Source organism: Microtus pennsylvanicus, chromosome 1 (genome assembly GCF_037038515.1).
Source record: "Microtus pennsylvanicus isolate mMicPen1 chromosome 1, mMicPen1.hap1, whole genome shotgun sequence".
Classification (NCBI taxonomy): Eukaryota; Metazoa; Chordata; class Mammalia; order Rodentia; family Cricetidae; genus Microtus; species Microtus pennsylvanicus.
In genome coordinates, this window is record NC_134579.1 from 206,235,832 (window position 1) to 206,251,464 (window position 15,633).

Genomic DNA, 15,633 nt, shown 5'->3' on the forward strand with positions numbered 1-15,633 from the left:
TTTAGAATTTCGCATAGATTAAACAAAAAGCAAAACCAACCAACCAAACAAAAACCACATTTGTGGACTCTTAAGTCCATAGGAAACAGTGTATCATTTTCATATAAACTTTATCCATCTACCTTACATACCTTACATGTTAAGTCACCTCTAATGTACTTGGAAGACCAACACCATGCAAGTAGCTGCCAAATTGTATTATTTAGGAGCAATACTAAGAAGAAACAGTGTATAATGTTATAGATGTGGTTTGGTTTTGGTAGGACCAAACCTAGAACCCTGCACATTGGTGAGCAAGTGCTAGATCACAGAAGCCTTTGCTCTTTGCAGATATGGTATCACTACAAAGCTCAGGCGGACTTTTTTTAAGTTAATTTTTATTACAATATATTTTGATCATGTTTTCTCCTTCCCCAACTCCTCCCAGATCCTCTCCTCCTCCCTACCCACCCAACTTTATGTTCTTTCTTTCTCTGTTTCCAAAACAAAAAGAAAACAAAAGACAGAAATCAAAATTAACAAAACCCAACAAGATAAAAAAAAATACTAAAACAACAACAACAGAAAGAAACACCTCCCTACCCCCACCCCCGCAAACCCCAAAACATGTGTTTTTTGTTGGTCAACTGTTCTTGGCATGGTGCCTGTACTGGAGTGTGGTTGAAATACCGGTGACACTCCATTGAGTAAAACTTATTTTCTCTTTCCCAGCAGGAAACTGCAAATGGCCTTTTGCTTAGGGTAGGACTTTGTGTCCACTTGCCCTTTTCAGCAAATGACACAATCGTTTGAGCAAAGCCACAGCCTACAGAATGGGAAACTCCTATAAGAGTTCATCCTACCCCAGTCGGGATGGGCAGGGTCAGTGTAACAATGAGAACACATGCTGTGGAGGATTCAGGGAAAGAGGAATATTCTGCTAAATGGAGTGCAAATTGGTGCAGCCACTATTGAAACCAGTGTGACCTTGTGCTCTTTGTATGACCCAGGCTGGCCTTGAACCTGTGTTTCTCTTGCTGCCATCTCCAAAGTGCGAACACAACAGGTTTGCCAAACCTCAAAATGCAATTGTTTGAGTATTTCCTTTTAAAAAGTAAAACACAGACTGAAAGATTATTTATCTTTAGAGAGTGCTTTTTATTATGTTTGGATTCTTTAGTAAGACTTAATTACTTCTTTATAACATGAATATTTATAGAGTTCATTCCTAAAAGATTAATCATCAACATAAATGCCTCAATAGTTTGGTCTTAATTTCTAATTCACTGATTCACCATTTGCTAACACCAAGCAGAGCTCTCTTTCCAGGTACGCGTCAAAACAAAGCGAGTTATTAAGTATTTGGTAAGTTTTTACCAGCGTGCAAGATCCATAGAAACAATGGAAAACAACAGGAAGTGTTTTCATGAGAGGGGTGATTTCATAAGCATCCTGGGTTTGGGAAATTGCAGTCCCTCTGGTGGTGTTTACAATTAATGACTACAAATAGTGAATCAGTGCCCCCAGGCAGCCATACAGCATGGTTATTCTGTTCGGGAGCAGATACCATGTTTTAAGACCACATAACAATCCAGCAAGAACAGAATGAAACACACACACACACACACACACACACACACACACACACACACACACACACATTATATTTGGCCAGTAATCATAAATTTGATGGTCTCAGCACCAGCACAACTTGTAAATTTGTACTCATCTTCCTCTGTTAAATTTCTCTGATTATCATCCTTTTGTACTACTCCTGATTGGCTCTTGGCGTATGCACCTGTGAACCGGGTGACAGACTGTTGGTGTCCAGCCTTGGCAAAATACCACTTGCCATGGTAGAGGTGTAGGGATTAGAAATATAAGTAAAGAGTACAAAGACATAAAACAATACAACAGAAAACCACTAGAAGGGAGTTCCAGTCAATACTCAAATTGCCTGTGTTTAATTTTCCATGCACTTTTATACCCCATCACAAAACGGGGAGGAAGGCAACAACAGACTTCTTTGACATGATACAAAGGACAACTCAGTTAATTGCGTCAACACTTTGAGACATCAAGTCATTAGCATTCTGTTGTGTAGGCAGTGAACCTACCCTAGACCGAACATCCTGAAGGCAGCCATTCCCCCAGGTAACTCCATATTACAAAAGAAGGAGCAGGTGTACACTTGTATAACCTGACCGTCTGTCAGGGTGGAATGGATCTACTTGTATGAACCATCTTAATGTCAGAAGAACCAAGTAACTATGTCCTGAGTCAGGATGTGTGACTACACTGGTTGTCAACAACTTTGAGCAACTTCCAAACTCTCTGACCATCAGGCAAGGTAGAAATAGGCCCACATTTTTGGGCCTCCACAACAGACTCAGTGAACACCATTGGTCTGCCTGAAAGAAATGCTGCCAAGTTGTATCTCAGGATGCCTAGGCGGTACAAAAGTGTTCCACGCAAGGCCCATGGCATCAGGAAAAGGACAATTTAATTAAAATATATGTAAGAAGAGCTTCGATAGCAAAATTTGAGTTGAGGGTCTCCAAGAATAGTGAAAAGCACGCACTCCAGCAGGAAGTCCTGTTTATAACCATTAAGTACAAGGACATATGGACTACTCATACTTCCCTTACAAGACTGTCCCAAACTCCCATCTTTTTCAGTCAGCAGTGTCTGGAGTCAGCAGAGGCGAGAGGCAATATGAGTGCATCATGGGACCATATTTCTCTCAGTGAACTCTGCTGGGTACTCCATCTGATCCTGGCTGCACCATTACCCAGGCGCCTTCAGACCCACTCCAGTCCCCATGACTAACATCAACTGCCTGAGTGTTTTCTATCTGTGGTTATTTGAATTTGTGGTTGTCTAACTCTACTGATACAGCGGGCTAAATGCATATGATGCCTTCTAATTTAAAAATATTCTAAAGTTTTGGAATTGCTGGGGAGGGGAATCCTGAAATATCATTGGTAAATATCTGTGGCTCTAACATCTTGGGGATGTATCAGATAGCAGTTAGAAGTTTGCCTTTGAAATCCGTTTGATCTCATTTTGAGTTCTAAATTAGACCAAAAGTAATGCCTGTCTCATGGGGTACTCGTGAGGATGAAATAAGAACACAGGCACATAGTGCCTTGGAGGAGGAGTTCACCCAGTGTTTGTCTCTATAATCTCAACAAACTCAACATGATTCACAAACAATAGAACTGTGTTTGCAGGAGCCAATGCCAGCTTTCCCTGGAGGAGACAAACTAACTCCTAGAATTCAGAGTCCCAGTTAGAAATAGTCTGTGATAGCATGTAAGAGCAAGCCTTGACTTGGTTTCTATGACATCTTCTCTCTGTACCACGAGTGGTCATAGAATGTATGTTCTATGTGAATGTAATGATAAGCACAGGTCATGGTAAGCATAGGACCAAGACTACAGGCTGGCTTTAGTTCCAGGAGGCCATCTGTGGAAGGGATCCTCTTGTCCTCACAGATCCTAACTAAGCAAGAGGCCTGAGGAACCTTAGTCACCAGCTCCTGCCATTATTATCACCCATGGTCCCTTTATTTTCGGTCTATAGTCATAGAGTTACCAGCAGTTAGAAAACATTGTTGCTTTTGTTTTTGTTAAATACTGGCCACAGTTTTCTTCACAGTCTGATGTGGAAGAGTCTGCTGAAGAGACAAGATGTTGATCATGTGGGTTATTGGTGCTTTAGGAAGATGCCTAAACACGGACTGTTGAGAATCACTATGTAGTCCACCTCACTAGAGTACTCTAGAGGCAGATGGGCACATAAACAAGTTACGTCGGTGCCTGTAAAAGAGTATCTAGAACTCAGTAAGGCTCTGTAAGTGAAGAGCTGGCATAAGGCCTGGGGGAGAAGATTCTTGCTCAGTATTCACAGTAGTTGGAAACTGGAGCCGACTTCAGTGTCCCTCAAGAGTCTTAACAAAAGGGAAGCCATGGCAGTTTCAGGAAAATGGATGCACCCGGAAATCATGTTAAGTGAAATAAGTCAGACAGAAAGACAAGTATCACACGTTTTCTCCTATATGGAACCTAGCTTATATTATTTATGAGTATGTTTGTGCATCTAAAGGGAGAGCACGAGAGGGAGGAGGCAGAAATCTTATGGGGAATGGGAAAAGAGAAGGCGATGGATAATGTGGTAAGAAAGCGGAAGATGGGGGGGATGGGGGGAGAGGTATCTCAGAGGGAGCAGCAACCAGGCAAGGGCAATCTGAGAGAGAAAGAATCACACAGTTATAATGATAGGAAGTAAAACTCACTACACTGCATGCAAACTAAAACATTTAATAAAAAATAAGCCTCTCGTTCTAGGCATGATTTCCACAGAATGTTGGACCTGAGTGTGTGTCTCCAGGGTAGACACAGTGGCCTTGTTCTGAGTGGACATGCAGTTCCCACCTCCTCCCCACAAGCCCACTGCCTCTGTAAACACACCATGGAAACACAGGGAGTTTTCCTATCTGATGCTCAGCCTGGGTCCCAGTGAGTCATAAACTAGGGTGAGATGCCAGTACCGTGGGGTGACCATCAAGAACAGCAGCCGTGGAGTGGAGCCAGCCCAAGTCTACAAGACGAGCTGTGTGGAGCTGGATAAGTGGTCTATTCCTTTGGAGGAGTTCAGAGGATCGCGAGTAGATCCCAGACACTGGACAGATGCAATTTGATTTTGCTTTGATTCGATTGTGAAGGTGCCCTGGTTTTCCCTCTTGAAGTAAGGTAGTATTTTACTGGAGCCCACAGTTGAGAGACTTTGAATTTTAAAAGACCTCAGATTTTTAAAAGAGATTGGCCTTTTTAAAGGGACTAAAATTTTAATGTGTTTGAATTTGTAAAGACTGTGGGACTTTTATTTATGTTTTTAATGTGAGACTTTGGGGATGAATAAGAAAGGAAGGGCTGTGGCTTAGTAGTGATGTATTGACAAGGGGTCCATTGTCCTGGCTGGTTTTGTGTGTCAACTTGACACAAGGTAGAGTCAACAGAGAGGAAGGAGCCTCATTGAGGAAAGACCTCCTTGAGATCCAGCTGTAAGGCGTTTTCTCAATTAGTGATCAATAGGGGAGGACCCAGTCCATGGTACACGGTGCCATTCCTGGGATGGTGGCCCCGGGTTCTATAAGAAGTTGGGCTGAGTAAGCCTTCAGAAGCAAGTCAGTAAGCAGACCCCATCAAAGGCCTCTGCATCAGCTCCTGCCTCCAGAATCCTGCCCTGTTTGAGTTGCTGGACCGACTTCCTTCAGTGATGAACAGCCACGTCCCAGTGTAAGCCAAATAAACCCTCTCCTCCGCAACTTCCTGTTTGATCATGGTGTTTTGTCACAGCAACAGAAACCCTGACTAAGACAATACTCCCTGTCTACTTCCTGTGTCCGCTGGAGGACAAACTGAAGGAAATACAACATGGAACATGAAAGACTTCTGAGAGGTTAAAGACCATGAAATTTTCTTGAGAGAGACCAGAGCAGGTCTAAACTCTCCTCACATCTGCAGAAGACCGCTTGTGTTTTAGACATGATGTTCCTCTCCCCGACACCAATAAAGACATAATGCAATACAAGTTTGGTTGATAAATTCAATGTAATCCAGTCCATGTTATACTATGGATTTCATGATCCCTAACAGACCAATTCTTAATTATTTTTTATGAGAAAAGAAGAAACTAAGTGTGCATAACATTTCTAAATAAGAAGAAAAAAGAGAGAGGCCCATCTCTGTCACATATTACAATTTGTTCAGAACCTGTCTTCAGATACACACACAAACAACCTGACTGATAGAGAACCCATAGACATGAAAACAGTTTGTCTCTTAACAGAGATACGTGCTAAAGTGTCAAAGCCATGAGAGATTACTCCAGAAATGTAAGTGAATTAAAGTGATTAACGTTATGGAGAAACACAAAATGAAAAATTGGGTTTCTTTTTTTTTTGATTTAATAATGTTTTATTTTTCCAAATGTACAGCTGATTGAACCTGTTCATGCATCTTCACCAGCAGCTGGGGCATCTCCTCCCTTTGTGTTTCTGGTGTAAATTACTTGGGCTCTGTGCTTTGAGACCAGCTTGATAAGCCCTTTACTAAGGAGCTCCTGAAGAGCTGCCCTGGCCAAGGAACCGCGAATCTTCAGTCTCTCAGAGACCACGGCTAGAGTAATAAGTTTATAGTTGGGAACTTCCTTACAGAGTTTGTCGTATGTAGCCTTGTCAAACAGGACTAGATTATTGAGCTTATCCCGAACTTTGCCTTTGGACCACTTCTTCTTTTCGGCCTTGCCACCAGACTTATTTACTGGGTCTTTGTCTTTTTTGGCCGACTTTCCGGCATCTTTCTTCTTCTTGTCATCCTTGGGCGGCATGATGAAGCTCGGAGAGTGGCGACGACCACTGCAGCCTCCCTGAGATGCCGGGAAAAATTGGGTTTCTATTTCACATTCAAAATTCAACTTCGTATGCCTCAAGGCAAACCAACTACCTTAGCACTTTTCAGGTTGGTGAGATGGTTGACCCGGTAAAAGTGCTTGTTACTAAATCTGGAGAGCTGAGTTTATTCCTTGGAACCCACACAGAGAAAAAAGAAAGCCAGCTCCCACAAGTTGTCCTCTATCCTTCACATGTGTTCCATGACACTTATACAGACATCACCGCCATAGTGCACATGTACGCGCGCGCGCACACACACACACACACACACACACACACACACACACACACACACACACGCACACTAATGTTCATTCAGACTTTTTGTATAGGGAAAGACAAAATTGAAAATCAGACTTATCTCCTTCCCTCCCTCCCTCCCTCCCTCCCTCCGTCCCTCCCTTCCTCCCTCTCTCCCTCCCTGTTTTCCTCCCTCTCTTCCTCCCTCCCTGTCTCCCTCCCATTCATATAGAAATGAATGAGTTTGAGAGCCCATAAAAGGACTGGTCCACACATTGAAGTCTGACATACAAGAGATGCCATGGCAGCTGCTATACGCCAACATTTTCCTATGCAGAATCTGCCTGGAAAAATCATTTTCATTTAATGTTATGTCTTATTTTCTTCTACTACTTTGTTTTCATTAAAATTGACTTAAGTTTTTATCATGTGCAGATTCGACTTGATTGTTTCAATACAGCTCATTTTTTCAAATCTGTTCCTTCAAAGCGATGTTTGAATTGTTTTCCCCCACTGAACTGAAACAACAGTCTTTTTCATGTGGCTGGCTATTAAATGTTTGGGCTTCTGTAAAACTTGTGATTTGCCTTGATGAACTGTATCCATCTGAGTTTTACAGTAGTAATTAATGTAACTAACAATCGGGCTCGCCTTACTTCTCTTTAGATACAGACTGTTTTACATGATTGCTCTTTTAAAAGGTCTCTAAATTGAGACCTATGTTTGGGATTATGATTGCATTTGTTCTGTTAAGTTTCTGAATCTATAACATTCTGTATTCTCGTAGACATCTCGGTGAGTGCTCCCTGTTCTTGCTATGTAGACATCTAGATTGTTCATATGCTTTTGTTTTCATGAGGGCCTAGGTTTTGATTATATTATTCTGGACTGTAGAGAAGATAGGAAAGCACATTTTTATTTGTAATTTCTTAAAACTATTGAAGATTTATTTATTTTATGAATGTTTTGCCTGCATGTATGTATGTGTACCTTGTACATAGCTGGTACCTTCAGAGTTCAGAAGAGGTCATCAGATCCTCTAAACTGGAGTTATGGATGATTGTGAGCTACCACGTGGATGCTGGGAACCAAACCCAGGTCCTGTCTAAGAGCGACAACTGCTCTTAACTGCTGAGACACCTCTTCAGCCCTTATGAATGATTTCTTGGCTGTTTTAAGATTTGAGATGCAGCCTAATCTGTGGTTGGGGACCTTATAGGAACTTCTACTTCTCAAACAAATAAAAACAAACACAAAACAAAAAACCAAAAGCCTGGTGGTGGTGCCCACCTTTTTAAACCTTGCACTCAGGAGGCAGAGGTAGGCAGATCTCAGAGTTCAAGGCCAGCCTGGTCTACAGAGTGAATTCCAGTACAGCCAGGGCTACACAGAGAAACCCTGTTTTGAATCGCCACCCGCCCGAAAAAAACTTCTGGTTTTGTAGCTATTGCTCATGTTGCTGTTTCTCACACCATCAATAATACTTTAAAATTGGCTGCACACAGTTTTGATAATTTATAATTCTCTGAATAACTGGTTAGACCTAAAACAATGTTTATATCTTATAAATTTAATATTTATATCTTATAAATTTTTTGCTAGATTTTTGTTTGTATGTTTCAGTTTCAGGTTAGATTTCCCCATCCCTTTCAGTTCTGGGATCAAAGCTTGGGTCTTATATCTGCTGGGCAAGCATTCCCCCACTGAGCTGTTTACTACCAGCCCAAGGCAGGCTTTAAGAGCTTTGTTACCTTCCTCTTCTCAGTGCCTGAGGAATACCTTTCTAAATACAGCTTTGGTTTTACGTTAGTCCTGTAAAAGCCTATGTGTCTTTCTCTGTGTATGCTACACAAGTCCAGGTGTCCACGTAGGCCAGAATATTGTAGGCCCTGGAGCTGGAGTTACTAAGACTCAGTTGACCTGGGTGCTGGGAACATAACTGGTCCTCTAAAAGAGGGACCCTTTGTCTTAATCACTAAGCCATCTCTCTAACGCCTAAATACTGACTTGTTTTCTGGGTCTAGGCTCAGCTGAGAAGTTGAGTAGTCCCGACTACACATTTCCACTGGCTCATTTGACAGCCAAAGTGGCTGTTGGCAGCTTCTGTCCATGGCTGTCTTTGAGAGAAATTACTAATGGTTTTTGGGAGAGAAGTTCTGTGCTTTCTTTGAGTAAATAAAATATATTTGAAAGCAGAAATGACTCTCTCTTCCAAAAATGTTTTCAATCCTTAAGGAGACTGAAAGTTTTGTCATCCCCGGCAATATGTGGTTAGTGGATTTTCTTCTACAATCCTCTAAGGTCGTAAGTGGTCAGATAAATGCATGCATAGCTCTATTTTTTCTATAACCTGCTTGATTAGGAATTATATTCTCTAATAATAAAAGAAAGTAAGTTTTAATTTTCTATTTTATTAAGTCTACCTTAGACAATCTATTATTGTAGTTGCTATAAATGAATGCAATGAGGTAAAATCATATGTGGTGGAACTCATGTCTTACACATGGATGCCCAGGCATGTATGTGCTGTGTTCATAGAGGGAAACAGTTAACGTTTCCACATGCTTGATTCAGTGGGTTTTCAGAGATCCTTTCAGATAAAGAGAATTTTTAGTTTCTAGAAAGCAGAATTTAATAGTATTCCCAGACTAGATCTTATACACAGGGAAGATATTTTCATTTATTTCTCTTAATTTTCTTTATATCTTCAGGTAATGTTCTCTTATATCTTTTCCCCCAAAACCCAGATTTTAGATTTATAACTGTGAATACATTTGCTGTGTGATACCTTGAAACAGTTCTGAAAATCCACAGTCAATTCTAGGTGAGCGTTAAAAGTTAAGATCCACAGCACACCCGAGAAAGGGAAATTAGTTAAACTGGGCAGCTTCTAAAAGGATTAACTCTTAAACATAAAAATTTAGCTATTACAAATTATAATATATCACATTTCAATCTGCAGTGAATGTAAATATCTTGGGTGACAATTGTGTTGCATAATCCTGTAAGGAAGTCTGGTCTTGCTGGGGGAAAGTCCTCCTAAACTTTAAAGTTGGATGATGGCACTGGTCCAGGGTCAACATCAGGGCTCCAAATTGCTGAGCCATCTCTCCAGCCCCTACTCTATCTAGCGTCCATGTGCAGAAGGGAAGATGTGGCAAGTGAGTTCATGGCAGCAGGTGGAAGCCTCTCACATCTTGGTGAACCGAGCAACTGTGCTAACATGGCGTACTTGAGTTTATCTAACACAGTATGATGTTTTCCTTTTTTTATGAAATATTTTGCGTAATTGTCTAAATCACTGACCAACTTTAAAACTATTTCTTTGTGCCTCTGCATGTAGGCATGTATGCATGGTGCATGTGTGTGGGAAGAAGGACAACTTTGGGGAATCAGTTCTTCCTTCCACCACGTGGACCTCGGAGGCGGGTAGAACTCAGGGCCTCAGGCTCGGTGGCAGGTGTGTTGACCAGCCGAGTCACTTTTTGGGTCTGCTGGGCAACATTTTGTGTGAAAATTCTTCTACCCTTAGTTTACGGCTTATGCAATTTCCCCTCCCAAATCTGGCACAGAAGCGAAGGAACTGGCAAGCATTCACCTAAGAGGATTGTAAGTGTTATAGACACGCTAATACACGCCTGGCTTCAGAAACTGTTCACTCAGTTTAAAGATGAATCAGATGCAATTTCTGTTCCTTTTCTGTGTAAAAAAAATAGTTAAATAAAGAGAGTTTCTTTCTCACATTAAAATTTACTATCTTTCATCTGGGAGGTTCTTGACCAAGAGTTTGTGATGACTAAAGAAAAATTCACTCTTTTAGCTTAAGCTTTTGGATTTAAAGACATTTTCCCATTTTAGAGAAATACAAACACGCTCCAAAAGACATTGGAATTTTTTCATGATTTCCCCATATCTATTTATATGCTACATCTTCCTCCCAATTAGATTTTTTTGTACAATTAAAAAATTAATTTAGCATGTCTGTGTGTAGATCAGAAAACACTGCCCAGATACTGTTTTTCTCCTTCTACTGTGTGGGCCCCTGGGATCGAACTCATGTCTTCAGGTTTGGTGGCAGTCACCTTTACCCATTGAGTCCTCTCACTGCTCTCTTCCCTCTAGTAAGAGTTTAATCATGTAAGAAAGATAAGCACTTCTCCACAGCATCTGAACACAAGTGAAGTCCATGCTGCAGGGTCTCCAGGGAAGAGTGTGCTCAGAATATATCCGTTGGTGGTCCTGATTCCAGTGTGATGGAGAAGGCTAAGGTAGCTAGTTTCTGCCAACTAAGTTGGCTTAAGTTTGGTTATGTTTTTAGTGTCTCTGAATATTTCCTCTCAAGTAGATGAAATGGCTCACAGAAATACTCCAGGATTCTGAAATCCCTTTTTACTTCTGATGTTTCTGAGAGTTAAGCTTAAGGTGTATTTGATAGATTATTTTTCATATATAACATATTCAGGAACCAATGTTGTTTACTAATTTTGCTAAAATGATTTGGTGGTTTGAAAAAAAAACTGCCCCCAAAAGGAGTGGCACTATTAGGAAGTGTGGCTTTGTTGGAGTAGATGTGGTCTTGTTGGAGGAAGTGTGTCCCCGTGGAAGTGGATTTTGAGGTCTCATATATGTTCAAGCCACGTCTAGTATCTTTGACTACTTCCTGTTGCTTGCATATCAAGATGTAGGACTCTTAACTCCATCTTTAGCGGCACATCTGCCATGTGCTGCCATGTCCTGCCGTGATGATAATGGACTGAACCTCTAAAACTGTAAGCCACCCCAGTTAAATGTTTTCTTTTATGAGAGTTGCCAGGGTCATGGTGTCTCTTCACAGAAAAATTGATATCCACTAATATTCAGTCTCTGATAAAACATTTATAGCTAATATGTACCAAACGCTACTCTGAGGACTGTTCATGTCATTGAGACACAAAGCTTAGTTTCTCCATCTCTGGGATTCACTATAAAATATATATTAATAATCACTAAATGCTTTTTAACATTATGACTTAAAATAAAAGTGAGTGCCGTGTGTTAAGCGCCTGCTGTGTGCAAGGCCCCATTCTAAGTGCGTTAGTTATGATCTCGTTTTCCTTCTAGGACAGTTCTAAAGGGAGCGTTTTCCTGCTTTGTAGATGAGTGAACAGGCTTAAAGGACCTATGCATCTCTCCAGGATGGCAGAGCTGGCAGGTCGGCTGTATTAGTCACAGTGCCTGGCAGAATCAGTTTACAGGTGGAAGGAGTTGCTCTGGCTCATGGTTTCAGAGGTCACACTGCTGCCTAGTGAGGAAGGCACAGTGGAGCTCATGGTGGCAGAAACCCATGGTGGGAGCACCTCATACCTTCAAAAGTCTGTTCCCTAGGTTAGTCACTGTACCCACTGTCTCAACATTTTCATAGCCACAGCCTGTGAGGGACAGTACACATTCAAACTACAACAGCAGTCAAGCTCGTACCTAAATCTAGGTTTTATCTTATATCTTTTTGTATTAGGTTTCTAACACAGGGCCCCCTCCAATACTAAGAAAGTTCCCTACAGCATTACTATAACCTCAGTCCCCCCTTTTTTAACCTTTTATTAAGGTTAATAATAACATATAGCTCTTGCTATGTTGCCCAGGCTGAGCTCAAACTCACTTTGTATCTTAGGGTATTCCTCCCTCAGATTCTCAAGTAACTGGGATTACAAGGCTAATGGCAGATAACTGACTTAAAATCATGTTTTAAATGTGAAATCATATGTGTGCATAGAATAAAAGCAAAGTTTCTTTATAGGTGGTCAGCTCAGGGTATGGTAGATATGTTGAAAGAGTTTTTTGTCCTGCCCAGTCACGCAGCCATTCAGTCCCAAAGAAACACTCAGAGGTCTACGTTAATCATAAACTGGTTAGCCTGTTAGCTCAGACTTCTTATTAACACTTACCTCCTACATTAACACATAATTCTTGTCTGTGTTAGACATGTGGCTTGGTACCTTTCGTCAGTGAGACATTCTCCTCTTACTTCCTCTGTGTCTCGGTGACAATTGCAGACTGAGCCTTTCCTTTTCCCAGAATTCTTCTGTTCTGGTTGCCCCACCTATACTTCCTGCCTAGCTACTGGCCAATCAGCATTTTATTAAATCAACACAACTGACAAATCTTTACAGGGGTATAAGACCATTGTCCCACAGCAGCAGATAGAAACACATGAGTGCTGGCCCAGCTATGGTAAGAGAACATTGATCGTGTGTGTGTGTATGTAATTAATCCAGTGTTGGGATTTTTCTGCTGAGAATCTACTAGCACTGGCAGCATCCCTTTTTGGGTCTAAAGTCCCCCCTAATAAGTTCTTCTCCTAGGAAAGCCATTTCTCACTGGACTTTCCAGTGTTTCAAGGGTCCAACTTTTCCTATTGAGTTTCTCCTGGTTCATATATGCATTTGTATTCATGTTATCTCTAAACTACCTTGAGCAAGGCCCTAAAGGAAGCTATGTTCCCAGCTGAGATAACATCTGGGGACATACTCTTGATGGGGGCAATTAACAGGGCAAAGATCTTTTCTGCCTGTATTCCAACCTCTTCAAGGGAACAATATGAAAACATCTTTGGCCAAAGTTCAGCCTGTATTTTAAAGCCAATCTAGAAATGAGTATTTAAAGACAAGAGCCAATACTTTATTAACTGGCACAATTGTGAGCAGAAAATAAGCCTGTATATTTGTTTCACAAAGATTTAAAAAACACATTTTCATAATATTCATCATTTATTATTGTGTTTTTAATGTGCTAGAGTGTTACTGTTATGTATAATATTTCATTCAATTTTTACAATCATTTTATAAGGTAGATATTATTAACTATGTTGTGGCTAATCTTGAGTGTCAACTTGACAACATCTGGAATTAATTAAAATCCAAGCTGCTGAGAACTCCAGGGAGGAGTTTTTTATTTTAATTCCCAAGACAGGGTTTCTCTGTGTAGTACTGGTTGTCTAGGAACTCACTAGTGGACCAGGTTAGCCTTGAACTCAAAAGATCTGCCTGACTCTGCCTCCTGAATGCTGGGATTAAAGGCATGCATCACCAACACCGCTGTGAGGAATTTTTCTAATCAGATATTTTGAATAAGAAAACCCAGCCTGATGCAGGAAGGTCCAGCCTACTGCGGGCAGCACTATTCCCTGGACAGGCAGTCCTTTGCTATATAAGAACACTAGCTAAGCAAAGTCTGTGAGTGAGCCAGCAAGCAGCGTTCCTGCTCCTGACTATGACCTGGGAGTGTAAAATGAAATGAATGCCTTTCCACCCTGAAATTGCTTTGGTAAGAGTGTGTTATTGCAGCAACAGAAAGGGAACGAGGATACTATTTTCAAGAGTGCATCTAGACCTCAAGAAGAGACGTCCCATGAATTTCCTTCCTGGGATTTGCCGCTGAGCACCATTGGAATTTACGGCCCTCACCCTTGCCCCTACCCTCCGCATTTCTTTTAACATTTTTTTTCTTTATTTGAAATTAGATTTTGTTTTCTCACATAAAATATATCGAGATTATGGTTTCTCTCTACTCCTCCCAGTTCCTCCCCACCTCCTCTCCCATCTGGATCTGCCCCTTTCTGTCTCTCATTAGAAAACAAACAGGCTTCTAAGGGATAATAATACAATAAAATAAGATACAATAAAATAAGATAAAACAAACATCAGAATAGGGCAAAACAAACAAACAACAGAAGGGAAAACCGAAGCAAAGGCACAAGAGGCATATAGATACAGTGACACATTTATTTGCACAATCAAGAATCCTATAAAAACATAAAACTGAAAGCTATAATATACACACACACACACACATACACACACACACACACACACACACACACACACACACACGACCTGTATGGCAAAAAAAAGAGATAAAAATAAAAAATAAGTAAAAATACGGGAACATAGCATTAAAACAATTTAATGCTATGACATGACATTATGGCATGACATTATGAGACAAAGAACCCCAAAGATGCCACTGAGTCCAAAGATGCCATTGCTTTCCATTGGCCATCTGCTTGCAGCCCTTTTTGGCTTGTGGTTGAGTGAGTACTTGTGGAAAGTGGGATACTGTACAACAGAATATCCAGATGTGAGGTAACCAGAAGGGAAAATCCAGCCTGCATTCTGTTCTTCAGGGAAGTTATCTTGGTGAGGGCCATTTTCAATAAGAAGAATATTTTTTTTCTTAATTATCATCATGTTTCCCTAAGGGCTTAGCTGTGTCCCATGGGTATAGCTCTTATTTTAGTGCCTAAGATTATAGAATGCCACAAAATGTATTTTTCAAACATAAGCAGCTGTTTGTTAATGTTATGGGCAGGGATGAGCACCAAGTGCTGAGCCATGTTGGTCAGTGGCTCTGGAGGAGGGGTAAGGGTCTTTCTGCAATCTGCTTCTTTTTTCTGTACTGTCTTTCTGCAATCTACTTCTTAACTGTTGTACAGAAGGAGATGGAAGGGGCCAAAGTGGCAAGGGTGGCGCAAGGTCATGACCCCTCAGTTACCCGTGAAGGGTTATCTCAATACTTCAGGACATGCTCATAGAAGTCAGTCTCAGCATTCCTTTCACCCCCTTTTCTGTCAAAATAAAGTACTGGGGCAGGTGTGTTAGCTATGGTCTCATCACTCTGACAAAGTACCTAACAAAAGTAACACAATGAAAAAAGGGTTTGGCTTATGGTTTGGGGGTACAGTTCCTCACAACATAGAAGGCATGATGATGGGCCTGCTCATGTCGCATGCAATGTCAGGAAGTAGAACTGACCGTAGTGTGCACTGTTCAGCTGGCTTTCTCTTTGTTATTTAGTTGGGGACATCAATCCATAGAATGGTTCTGCCATAGTCAGGGTGGGTCTTTTTCTCATCAGTTAAACATCTCTAGAAATGTTAGTCTTTCTGGAGAAGTTTGTCTCCTAAGTGATCCTACATCTTG

General features: G+C 41.1%; 2 pseudogenes; both read right to left on the minus strand.

Moving 5' to 3' along the window:
* Positions 1 to 1,257: 1,257 nt before the first annotated feature.
* On the minus strand, positions 1,258 to 5,562 carry LOC142832774 (pecanex-like protein 4; annotated as a pseudogene).
* Positions 5,563 to 5,994: 432 nt separating this feature from the next.
* Positions 5,995 to 6,407, minus strand: LOC142842588 (small ribosomal subunit protein eS25 pseudogene; annotated as a pseudogene).
* Positions 6,408 to 15,633: the final 9,226 nt, after the last annotated feature.